The 10,805-nt window shown below is 42.9% G+C and overlaps 1 long non-coding RNA gene across 3 annotated transcripts in view; it reads right to left on the reverse strand.

The window, feature by feature from the left end:
* The window catches only part of LOC103278264 (uncharacterized), a 36,784-nt gene extending 26,485 nt beyond the window's left edge, over positions 1-10,299 (reverse strand). For all 3 annotated transcript variants that reach the window (XR_010004573.1, XR_010004572.1, XR_010004574.1), the window contains exons 1-3: positions 10,007-10,299; positions 8,544-8,600; positions 5,168-5,260 (exon numbers count right to left, since the gene is read on the reverse strand). This is a non-coding gene — a long non-coding RNA (uncharacterized LOC103278264). The remainder of the gene's footprint in view (positions 1-5,167; positions 5,261-8,543; positions 8,601-10,006) is intronic.
* Positions 10,300-10,805: the final 506 nt, after the last annotated feature.

Here is a 10,805-nt window from a genome sequence, read left to right on the forward strand (position 1 = left end):
GTGCGGACTGTCCGAACTTGTTCTATGTGAACGACCAAGTTAAGGGACCTCCAGGGGCGCCCATTGCTCAGCTGCTACCACTAGGCTGGACAGTTACAGGCCCAGTGTGCATAAATAGGATGCACCCTCCATCGTCGGTGGGCACTCGTCAAGCGCACGTGCTTCAAGGCAGTCGCCCCACACTAATGCATAGCTGTTTGAGTCATATCTCGGTCTATTGTCAGGGGATAACACCAGAGTATTCTTCCATCTTTGAAGTCTCCGAAAGGGATGAAACTACAGCGCCTTCCAAAGATGAACAGAGGTTTTTAGAGATCATGAACTCTCAAGTTTCCCGGAGTCCCGAGGGAAATTGGATAGCCCCTCTGCCTTTTAAAGCAGAAAAACCCACTTTGCCAAACAACAGGCATGTGGCAGAAAATAGACTCTGGTCACTGAAGAAGATAGGATGGGATCAAGAGCTGACCCCATCGGTGAAAGCAGCTTGGGCAAATTGGACTTCTCAAGCTGAAGGACTGGAAACCATCACAGTTCCCAGATCAAATAGAATTAACAACATTCTATCTAGCTCCACACCTAGCCAGTGGCATCATGTTGCCACAAATGACAACCCAGCCGACATCGCTTCTAGAGGAGCATCAGCTCAACGAGTTTTAAGATCCAGTTGGTTGATGGGTCCCCGATGTTTAGCGGATGTCTACTTCCCGTTGGTCTTTTCACCTTCGGAAAACATAGAATTACCAGAGTCTGTTCCAGAAATAACAGCCTGCAAGACCACCACTGCAATCAAGATGGGCCAAAGATCTTGCCTGGAACCACACCGTTTTGAATGTTTTTCGGAGTGGCACAGTCTTCTTAGAGCAGTTGCTAGGCTTATACATCGTTTAGCTTGCAAAGATAGTGAGCCTTTACAGGTCCAGGATATGATAAAGGCTAAGAGCGTCATATTCAAGTCAGTACAGAGATCTGCTTTCAAGCAGGAAATAGCTAGGCTAGAGCAAGGGCTCAACATCCCTAATCAAAGTCTTCTAAATGAGTTAAACCCATTTCTAGACAAGGAGGGTATTTTGAGAGTTGGAGGAAGGTTAGCCAAAGCTAAACTCAAGGCGTGCATAAAAAACCCCATCATCATACCCCCTAATAGTCACACTGCATTGCTGCTCGTTCGGCATCACCATGAAAGGATCCATCATCAGGGTAGAACTCTAACTGAGGCAGCCCTTAGAAATGAAGGTCTGTGGGTAGTTAATGCCAAAAGGTTGGTCAACAGTTGTATTTTCAAATGTGTCAAATGTCGGCGACTCAGACGAAACTGTCAAAGTCAGTTGATGGCAGAACTACCTCAGGATAGGACTTTGACAGACCCACCCTTTTCCCATGTGGGAATCGATGTGTTTGGTCCTTGGGAGGTTGTCACTAGGAAAACCAGGGGTGGTGTTGTAAATAACAAGAGGTGGGCAGTTTTGTTTACTTGTTTAGTAATACGAGCTGTCCATATAGAAGTCATAGAAGGGATGGACACTTCATCATTTTTAAACGCATTGAAAAGGTTCATAGCCCTCAGAGGGCCAATTAAGTCAATTCGGTCGGACTGTGGCACCAATTTTGTAGGTGCGACCAAAGAACTCAATTGTGTGTCTAGGTTTGGGAGAGACCCAAAGGTTCAGAACTTTACGAATACTGAACAAATTATGTGGACTTTCAATGTTCCTCACGCCTCCCATATGGGTGGTGTTTGGGAGAGGATGATTGGTATTAGTCGCAAAATCCTTAATGCCATGTTTTTGAGTCATAGGTCATTGACGCATGATGTTTTGGTGACACTTATGGCGGAAGTTACCGCAATTATCAACAACCGGCCGCTGGTTTCCCTTACCAGTGACCCTGAGAACTTACAACCACTGACTCCTGCACTTATTTTGACACAAAAGGTGCCAGGATGGAAGGACGTCATGTTGCCAGTTCCGGACGGAACTCACCGTGCCCTGTGGAAACAGGTGCAGTCCTTGGCCAACCACTTTTGGAAAAGGTGGAAAGCTGAGTACTTAAGCCAGCTTCAAGCTAGAAGAATCTGGCAAAGCCCACAGGACAACATTGAGGTTAACAACGTTGTGTTGTTAAAGGACAAAGACTTGCCCCGCCATGCGTGGCCCATGGGCATTGTATTAAAGACCTTTCCTTGCCCGGACGGTAAGGTCAGGAAAGTTCAATTAAAGACTTGCAACAGAGGCAAAGTGTCCATTTTGGACAGACCAATTAGTGACCTCGTGTTGCTTATTGGAGATGTTTAAAGTTCTAGTGTTTGTATTGTTGTGTATACAAAGGTGTTTGTATGTTTTTGATTGGTAAATTCCCACATCCTGGGAATTTAGCGGGGAGTGTTCCGTCCCCCAGGACGATGGTTTGCCTTACCTATTGGTCGTTTGTTTGTTTTCCCTCCTTTACATTTTGTTTGAGCCTCTGGCTGCAAAAGCCTAGGAAAAGTGGCTTGGAATCTGCAAGAGCTGGCTGCAGTTTTCTTTGCAGTGATTGGTCAAAGAATGCAACATCTTAGGACCGCCCTTTTTACCAGGGTCTAGTCTCCATTTTAGAGTTTCATTCTGGCTATAGTCTTCCAACGTGCTGGAGCTGTGCAAGGCTAACTGGGACAAATCATCCTCAAAACCAGGCCAATCTAAGCCTATCCAAATTAGATAAGTATTGAATTATATTGATCTGGAATAGGAAATCTAGTTAGAGGAGCAGGGTTATTCTGTCGCTTCTAGAACTAATCTTTGCTGTAAAGATAGGGAAGGAAAGAGTTTCTCCTTCTAATATAGGCAGCGTGATTAGGGTATAGTGGTTTTATAATCACCTTTGCTTTCTGGAACCAGGGATAATTCTGCAACTAAAACCTATGGAAATTTGTTTCATTTTCTGCAACTTTAAGATCTGTGCCAGGTTTACAACCTTGTATGAATAAACATCCTTTTTTGAAGTTCTCCAGACTCAGTCGTTCAATATTTTAGGACAGCTTATAGGGATTTGCAGTTCGCCCGGATAAAGGACGGCACGTTTCAGCTTTATAGTTTTTTTTTATTGTCTGGCGGACGGCACAAGGATCTGTGTATTTTTTGTGGCAAAACTGAAACTGTTAATTGTTTTACAATGGCCTATCTGAAGAAGTCAGGTAATAAGCCATAGTTTGCTGTTGACTGATTCAGACAACCACAGTTCATCCTGATTTAGACATAAGAGCAAACAACACTATGTAACAAATTTGAAAAGATTTATGTTCCTGGTTTAAAAGTATTATTTCTGTTTAATTGGGTGGTACTTACTTTGAAAGTAGTTGTTATAATCCAGAAACTTTGTTTTTGTGTCTACCTCAAACTATGTTGAATGAGTTGACACTTGATAAGACATTCATTGAAAAACTATAGCAAAATGTGCTGCAGGATAATCAGCAAAACAAGGTTTATGCAGTTTAATATTTTTTCCATGTTTTTATTAAGATAGATTAAGAAATGATATTTATAACCCAGGAACAAAAGTTGTGTTACATAGTGTAATATTTAAAGGGGACATTAAAATGCTCCTTGGTATCCAGTGGAGTTTAGTTCCAGGACCTCCCGTGTATACCAAAATCCACGAATGCTCAGGATTCATTATATATAATGTTGTAGTAAAACAGTGTTCCTTATATAAACTAGCAAAATCAAGGTTTGCTTTTTGGAATTTCTTTCAATATCTGGGACAAGATGTTTAAATCATATCTGGCTAGTGATTTACCTGTTACATTGGCTCCAGTTAATTTCCACGACAAGGCAGCACAATGTGCATAGATAGATGAAAGATGGTATCTTGGGACTTTATCATCTGAGGTTGCCAAAATTGGTTCTACCATCACAAACACAATCTTGCTTAACTGGAATACTCCTGCCAAGCCCCTCTTCTTTTAGCAGCAAGCCTTATTGAAAGAGCTTTGAGAAAGCTCAAAGTCTGTTTATCTTATCATAGCTCCAAGGACATAACTTCTCCCAATCCATGCATTTCTTGTCTTTGATATCTGGTTATGCAGTTACTTGATTGATTTATTTATTTAAAGGAAAGAATTGAGGAGAAAGAAGAAACTTTTGGCTTTGCAGCTAAATTTCTTCAATGTCTGACTACCAAAAGTGGCAATGGCAAGTTGGCAACAAGACTAGGAACAAGCAATATCAGCAGGAAAAGGAACACATAAGAGACATCACCGGCTCCAAAGTCACTGCAGAAGCAACTTCAGATTAACACATTGCTGAAATGGCTTTGTAAGACTGGTTACACACACACTGAGCAGCCCTAAAATGGGATTTGGCCATTTACATAAACTACTGTTTCAACATAACTTGAAGACTGGCTTGCAGTGAGTTTACAAGGATGTCATGTGGTGTTTTTTCATTCGTAGTTAGGGATTCTCCAATATAGCTTACAAGCCTGATGCGATAATATCCTTGCTGAGCTGAACAACTCCTAGGGTGATCACTTACAGATTTGTGGAGGAGGGAGGAGAAGAAAGGCATCCCTTTAGGACCAAAAAAGAGAGAGAGAGATTTGCACAAACTTACATGTACTAACTGAGAGAGAAAGAGAGAGATACATCATTAGAAAATAATAATAATAACAACAACAACAACAACAACAACAATGGGGGTGGCAGAAACCAGTACAGGTTGTCCCGGTGGTGATCAGCACATTGGGTGTCGTGCCAAAATATCTCGGCCGACATTTGGAAACAATAGACATTGACAAAATTATGATCTGCCAACTGCAAAAGGCCACCCTACTGGAATCTTTTTGTCTGCAGGGGCTCTTTGCTTGAGCACTGTAGAGAGTTGCAAGCCTCCGACCAGCCAAGAAGAAAACAGTTTGAAGCAATTGCTTCTCTGCCTTTTGGCTAAGATCAAGTGTAGCACCCTACTGGGATCTGCGTGCATCATCCGAAAATACATCACACAGTCCTAAACACTTGGGAAGTGTTCATCTTGTGATTTTGTGATACGAAATCCAGCATATCTATCTTGTTTGCTGTGGCATACAATGCCGTTGTGTTAATAATAATAATAATAATAATAATAATAATAATAATAATAATATATTATTATTATTATTATTCAAATACAATATTAATAAAATACAGAACACTTACCTGAGTTCTACGCCTGCTCAAGACAGCTGTGCAGATGCTCACTGCTGATCGACAACAACAACGCTGCTATGCTTTCTTCTTATGGTTCTTTATCTTTAAATTGGAGTAGAATTAGACAGCCAGTCAATGAGGGATTGCCCTCAGACACAGAACAGCCTTCTGCAAAGCCAAAGTCACTTTTGAAGGCAATGCTGCTTATTAACTAAAGCCTCTATAAGCCTAGACTGATGTTTGTGAAGAAATGCTGTTGTGAATGAGCCTTCTGGGGTCAATGATACTACTGATAGTAGCAGGAAGAGAAGAAAGGCTCCTCGGGAGCAAGACTCATTTGAGGAGTTACAGAGAAAGAGGCTTAAAGAGATATTTGAGGAATCAACAGATTTGAGGGTTTTGAAGGGGATGAGGGGCTTGAAATGGATGTTGGGGATGTGGCATGGGCTGAAGAGGATGGCATGGAGTGGGCACGCGCTCCAGAGGATTGTGATGGGGAGACTGGGCTCACTGGTGATGGGGACGCTGAGGAAAAGTGGGGTCCTTCAGAATCCGACTCAAGGTGGTCTAATTGGAGGAGTGGGGATAGTTCCACAGCTGAGGGTAGGTCTGGGCATCGGCAGGGTGGTTTCAGCTCAGATGAGGAATGGGAACAACCTGTGGGAAGGGCGGTGCCCAGCTCAAGTTCTGAAGACGAATTGTAAATAAATCGTGGGCATTTGGCCATTGGGCCCTTGCGTGTGGCAAGGTGGTTGTTGGGCACCATTGGGTTTCGTGTTCGTGTTCCTGAAGACTGGCTTGGGACTGTGCAACCGATGTAAGTTTATTCTGGGTTACTTCTGTTGGGAAATCATCCTGGACTACTCAAGTCCAAATGTAGTTAGATAGATGATAGAGTTAGATTGAGGGAATCCTTTCCCTGTTTCCAAAGCATGCCTAGACAGGCTTTACTGTGTTTCACTCTATCCTGTTTACGTCACGTCCCTTACTTTGAAGTTGGTAGAAATGTGAATCTTTAGGGACACTAACTTCCAATTGGTCAGAGTGTCTTTTATGGCCCCAATAAACTGGACCATGCGGTTGGAACCATTTTTGGTTCTCCCTCTTCTCCCTTTGTTCTTCAAACTAACAAGCAGCATCCTGCCATCTCTCCTGGCAAGATGTAACTATGTAGATGTTTGTTATTTTTCCTTAGTTATTTTTCCTTAGAATCCAGTCTATAGTAATCTAGACAGCTCCCAAGGCTTTCTATCTACAATGGAGTTCCTTTTACCTGAATAAATACTTTTTGAACTTTTATTGAGACTCTGCAGTCCATTGCAATCCTAAAAAGGCTTCTCTTGCTCGCCAGTGTAAGTAACTGTTGCATTTGAAAGCTTTGTTTTTGCTACTCTGCTGATTTTGGTGGAATCTCCCCCAGAGAGGGTTAAATTGAGTCTAACCGCTCAGAGATTACCACAACAACTTCTACGACGGGGGCTGGAACTGTGTGGGTTTTCCTTAGACTGCATTGTGATTACTGTCTGCATTAGTTCGCCTCCGTCGTTTTGGCTACTTGTGTCAACCCATTGACAAGGACTTTGCTATGACGACTTCTCATCTTGGACCTTGGACTGGACATCGTTTTGGCATTACTCTTCGCTCCCTATTCCGGCTTGGCTTCATTCTCAACCCTGTAAGTACTCTCCATTATCGACCGCTGGCTTCGTTCCTGACCCTGAAATAACGCTCCGCTCCCAATTCCAGTTTGGCTCCTGGTTCTGCAGTTACGCTCTGTTACCGACCGCTGGCTTGGTTCCCAATTCCAGTTTGGCTCCTGGTTCTGCAGTTATGCTCCGTTACCGTCCGCTGGCTTCGTTCCTGACTCTGCAATTACTCTTTGCTCCCAATTCCGGTTTGACTCCTGGTTCTGCAAATACGTTCCGTTACTGACCACTGGCTTGGCTTCTGATCCTGCAGTAACTCTTTGCCCTTCGTTACTTTGTTTCCGGCACCGGTTTGTTTGCGCTGCCTCCGGCGGCAAAGTTTGGCCCGGTTTGGGACATTGTTTGTTTTGAGCCTTAAAACTCTATTTTGTAACCCAGTTGGGATTCTGTTTATTTTGGACCCTTGGGAATTCGGCCCATAGTTTGTTTTGCCCTCTCCAAGTTATCCTGCAATTTTGAGCTGAATCTAAGCAGTTTTGTTTTAATCCGGATTATATCTCTGGATAATCTGGATTATACTCCGGTTTGGTTTTTTGGAGTTTTTTCAGTTTAAATGTCTTTTTCACACTGAAGTTTAAGTGTCGCAAGCTCCTTTGTTTGTTTTAAGAGCTTTTTTGAGTTGTTTATACAATAAACTGTATTTTCATCCATTGGCTGGTGTCTGACCTCGACAAATGCCCCGTGCACACTGAAAAATACAGGGAGTTGACTTTATTTATTTATTTATTTGCCATATTTATATGACGCCTTTCTCTACCGTGAGAGACTCAAGGCGGCTTACAAACAGCACTTGTGCAGTGCCTTGGGCATAAAAACATAAACATGAAATAAAATTAGATTAACATTGATACAAACATAAAAGCATAAATAAAATACATTCCAATGTTAAGACACATCATCCAAAGACAAGGTCTAAAGCCGTTCCATAATCGATTGCACGATTTCCAGGTAAAATTATTGCACTGTGCTATTTATCAAAGGCCTGCTCCCAAAGCCAGGTTTTTACTCTCCTTCTAAGGGGCTGATCTAATATCGCTAGGGAGGGAGTTCCACAGCCAAGGGGGCACCACTGAGAAGGCCCTGTCTCTCATCCCCACCAATTGCGCTTGCGAAGAAGGTGGGATAGAGAGAAGGGCCTCCTCAGATGATCTTAAACTCCGAGGTGGTTCATAGGGGGAGGTACGTTCAGACAGGTAGACTGGGCCGGAACTGTTTAGAGCTTTATAGGCTAATGCCAGCCACTTCATCTCTTTCATCATAGACAACTATACTGTTCCCGGTACCCACCAACAAATTTATTTCATCACCTAGGAAGAGCAATCGACTTCTTAAACCCTGGAACCTATCAGTGAACTCCTTCTATTAGGGAGTAACTATACTTTGGTAACATTTATAAGAAGAATTTATACAATACTTTTGATTCCATTTGAATGATTGACTTCGTACAATACGTATACAATTCTTGAGAATATTATCAAGACGTTGGCAAGATTTTTGTTTAGTATCAACTAATCTTATTTGTTAGAACTGGATTTAAAACAAGTTTTAATGGAATCCAAACTTGTAATGATGCTACACTGTATATCTTTATGTTAAGAGGTGTATATTCCTATAGGGGTACCTACACTATATTACATGCTGTTTATTTGAACTGATAGAATAAATAAGGTTACCATTACCTGTTGGATGTACGACAGGGACGGGGCTATGGTCAATCACCAGATTTCAGTTCAGCCCTGAAAGGGTGTAGAACGACAATTTCTTACCCATACAGTTTTGAATATATAATTTTTTGTTTCATTTTGAATGTATAAAGGATTAAATTACAATAGAAGTATATAACTTGAACACTACTTACCTCCTACTTTATTATATACCATACTTTTCCATTTTGCTGTGGAGATATGGTTGACCAGCTAAAAGGTAAGGTAAAGGTTTCCCCTGACGTTAAGTCCAGTCATGTCTGACTCTGGGGGATGGTGCTCTTCTCAATTTTTAAGCCGAAGAGCCAGCGTTGTCAGCAGACACCTCCAAGGTCATGTGGCCAGCATGACTGCATGGACCACCGTTATCTTCCCACCGGAGCGGTACCTATTGATCTACTTACATGGGCATGTTTTCGAACTGCTAGATTGGCAGAAGCTGGAGCTAACAGCGGGCGCTCATTCCACTCCCGGGATTTGAACCTGGGACCTTTCGGTCTGCAAGTTCAGCAGCTCAGTGCTTTAACACACTTCGCCACCGGGGCTCCGAACCAGTTAAAATTAATGAGTAAAACCAGGTTTTTCTTTTTGACCTGAAAAATTCTGAGGGTGGTTTGAACCCCTAAACTGCCCCCTTGGTTATGGGCTTGATGACTGTGTAGACTCATAAATCCAGTTGAAAGTAGATAATGTGGATTATCAGCTTTGATAATCAGGATTATATGGCACTGTAGAAAGGGTCCAAGACTCAATATTGGTGAAACACAGGCTGGATCTACACTGGCCTATATCCCAGGATCTGATCCCAGACTATCTGGCAGTGTAGACTCCTATAATCCAGTACAAAGCAGATAATGTGAGATTTGATCCTAAAATAAAGGGCAGTGGTGGAGGTCCAGCCTCAGTGTTCGGTGCATGGAATATTGGTACCTCATAATTTCAGAACTCCATAACATTGAGCCCTGGTGGCGAAGTGTGTTAAAGCACTGAGCTGCTGAACTTGCAGACCGAAAGGTCCCAGGTTCAAATCCTGGGAGCGGAATGAGCGCCTGCTGTTAACTCCAGCTTCTGCCAACCTAGCAGTTCGAAAACATGCCAATGTGAGTAGATCAATAGGTACCACTCCGGCGGGAAGGTAACGGCAGTCCATGCAGTCATGCCGGCCACATGACCTTGGAGGTGTCTACGGACAACGCCGGCTCTTCGGCTTAGAAATGGAGATGAGCACAAACCCCCAGAGTCAGACATGACTGGACTTAACGTCAGGGGAAAACCTTTACCTTTTATAACATTGAGCCAGGATGCTTAAAGTGGTGTCAAACTGCATTAATTCAACAGTGCAGATGCACGCACAGAATAAGGGTGGGCTCTACCATTAGGCATAGTGAATTCAGGTAAAGCATGCTGAAAGATGGCAAAAAAGAGCTGGATAAGAATACCTTTCATGTAGCCTGTTGCCTTCCGTTGTAGTGAAGGATGCTCTTCAGTTATCGGTGCTGAAGAAAGATCCAATTTTTGTGAGAAATAGGATGGTAGGTCATCTAATTCTTCTCCTCAGGCGGCGTTGCTTACAGAGAAGCCCTCTGGCCACCGAACCTTGAATTATTTCCCTGCAAATATACGTTATTTTGAAAATGAGGAAGAGACAGCGCTTGCAGCTTCCAATATTAATATCTTAATTGAGGAAGAGGAGGAGGAGAGAGAAAAATAAACCCATGCTGGGTCAACAAACCCATTTACTTTCAATCACAGACTGTTTCAAAGGAAACACTCTGGTGCCGACTATCGCCAGTGTGTGCCTGCCTGTGTTATTTATGCTTCCTTTAAAATCTACCTGAGCCAATCCACACGACTTTGGTTTGCTTTTGCACCTTCCGGGAGACGTGGATGTGTTAAAACATATTGGCAATATTTACTCCTCCTGCCATCTGTCCCAATAACTCCACATTTTTCCAACAGTTTAGGCTCGAGGAAGGGCCAAAAAATCACCTGAGCATCATAAAATTAGTCCGTGACTGTCAATGTAACACATTGAGAACACAGCTGCTGTCCTGCTGCCTGATTTAATGAGGTTCCTAAAGTATGTGGACAAGTATGCCGGCTCTTGGTTACTATGGCAACAGAAGAGGGAGCTCTGAGCAGGTGTCAGAAGCATTGCAATCAATACGAATCAGCTCATAGCCCATCATCGGCAGGGAAGTACGAGGTCCAAGCTCCACAGAAGGCATCCTTCAGCCA

Source organism: Anolis carolinensis, chromosome 3, assembly GCF_035594765.1.
Source record: "Anolis carolinensis isolate JA03-04 chromosome 3, rAnoCar3.1.pri, whole genome shotgun sequence".
Lineage (NCBI taxonomy): Eukaryota > Metazoa > Chordata > Lepidosauria > Squamata > Dactyloidae > Anolis > Anolis carolinensis.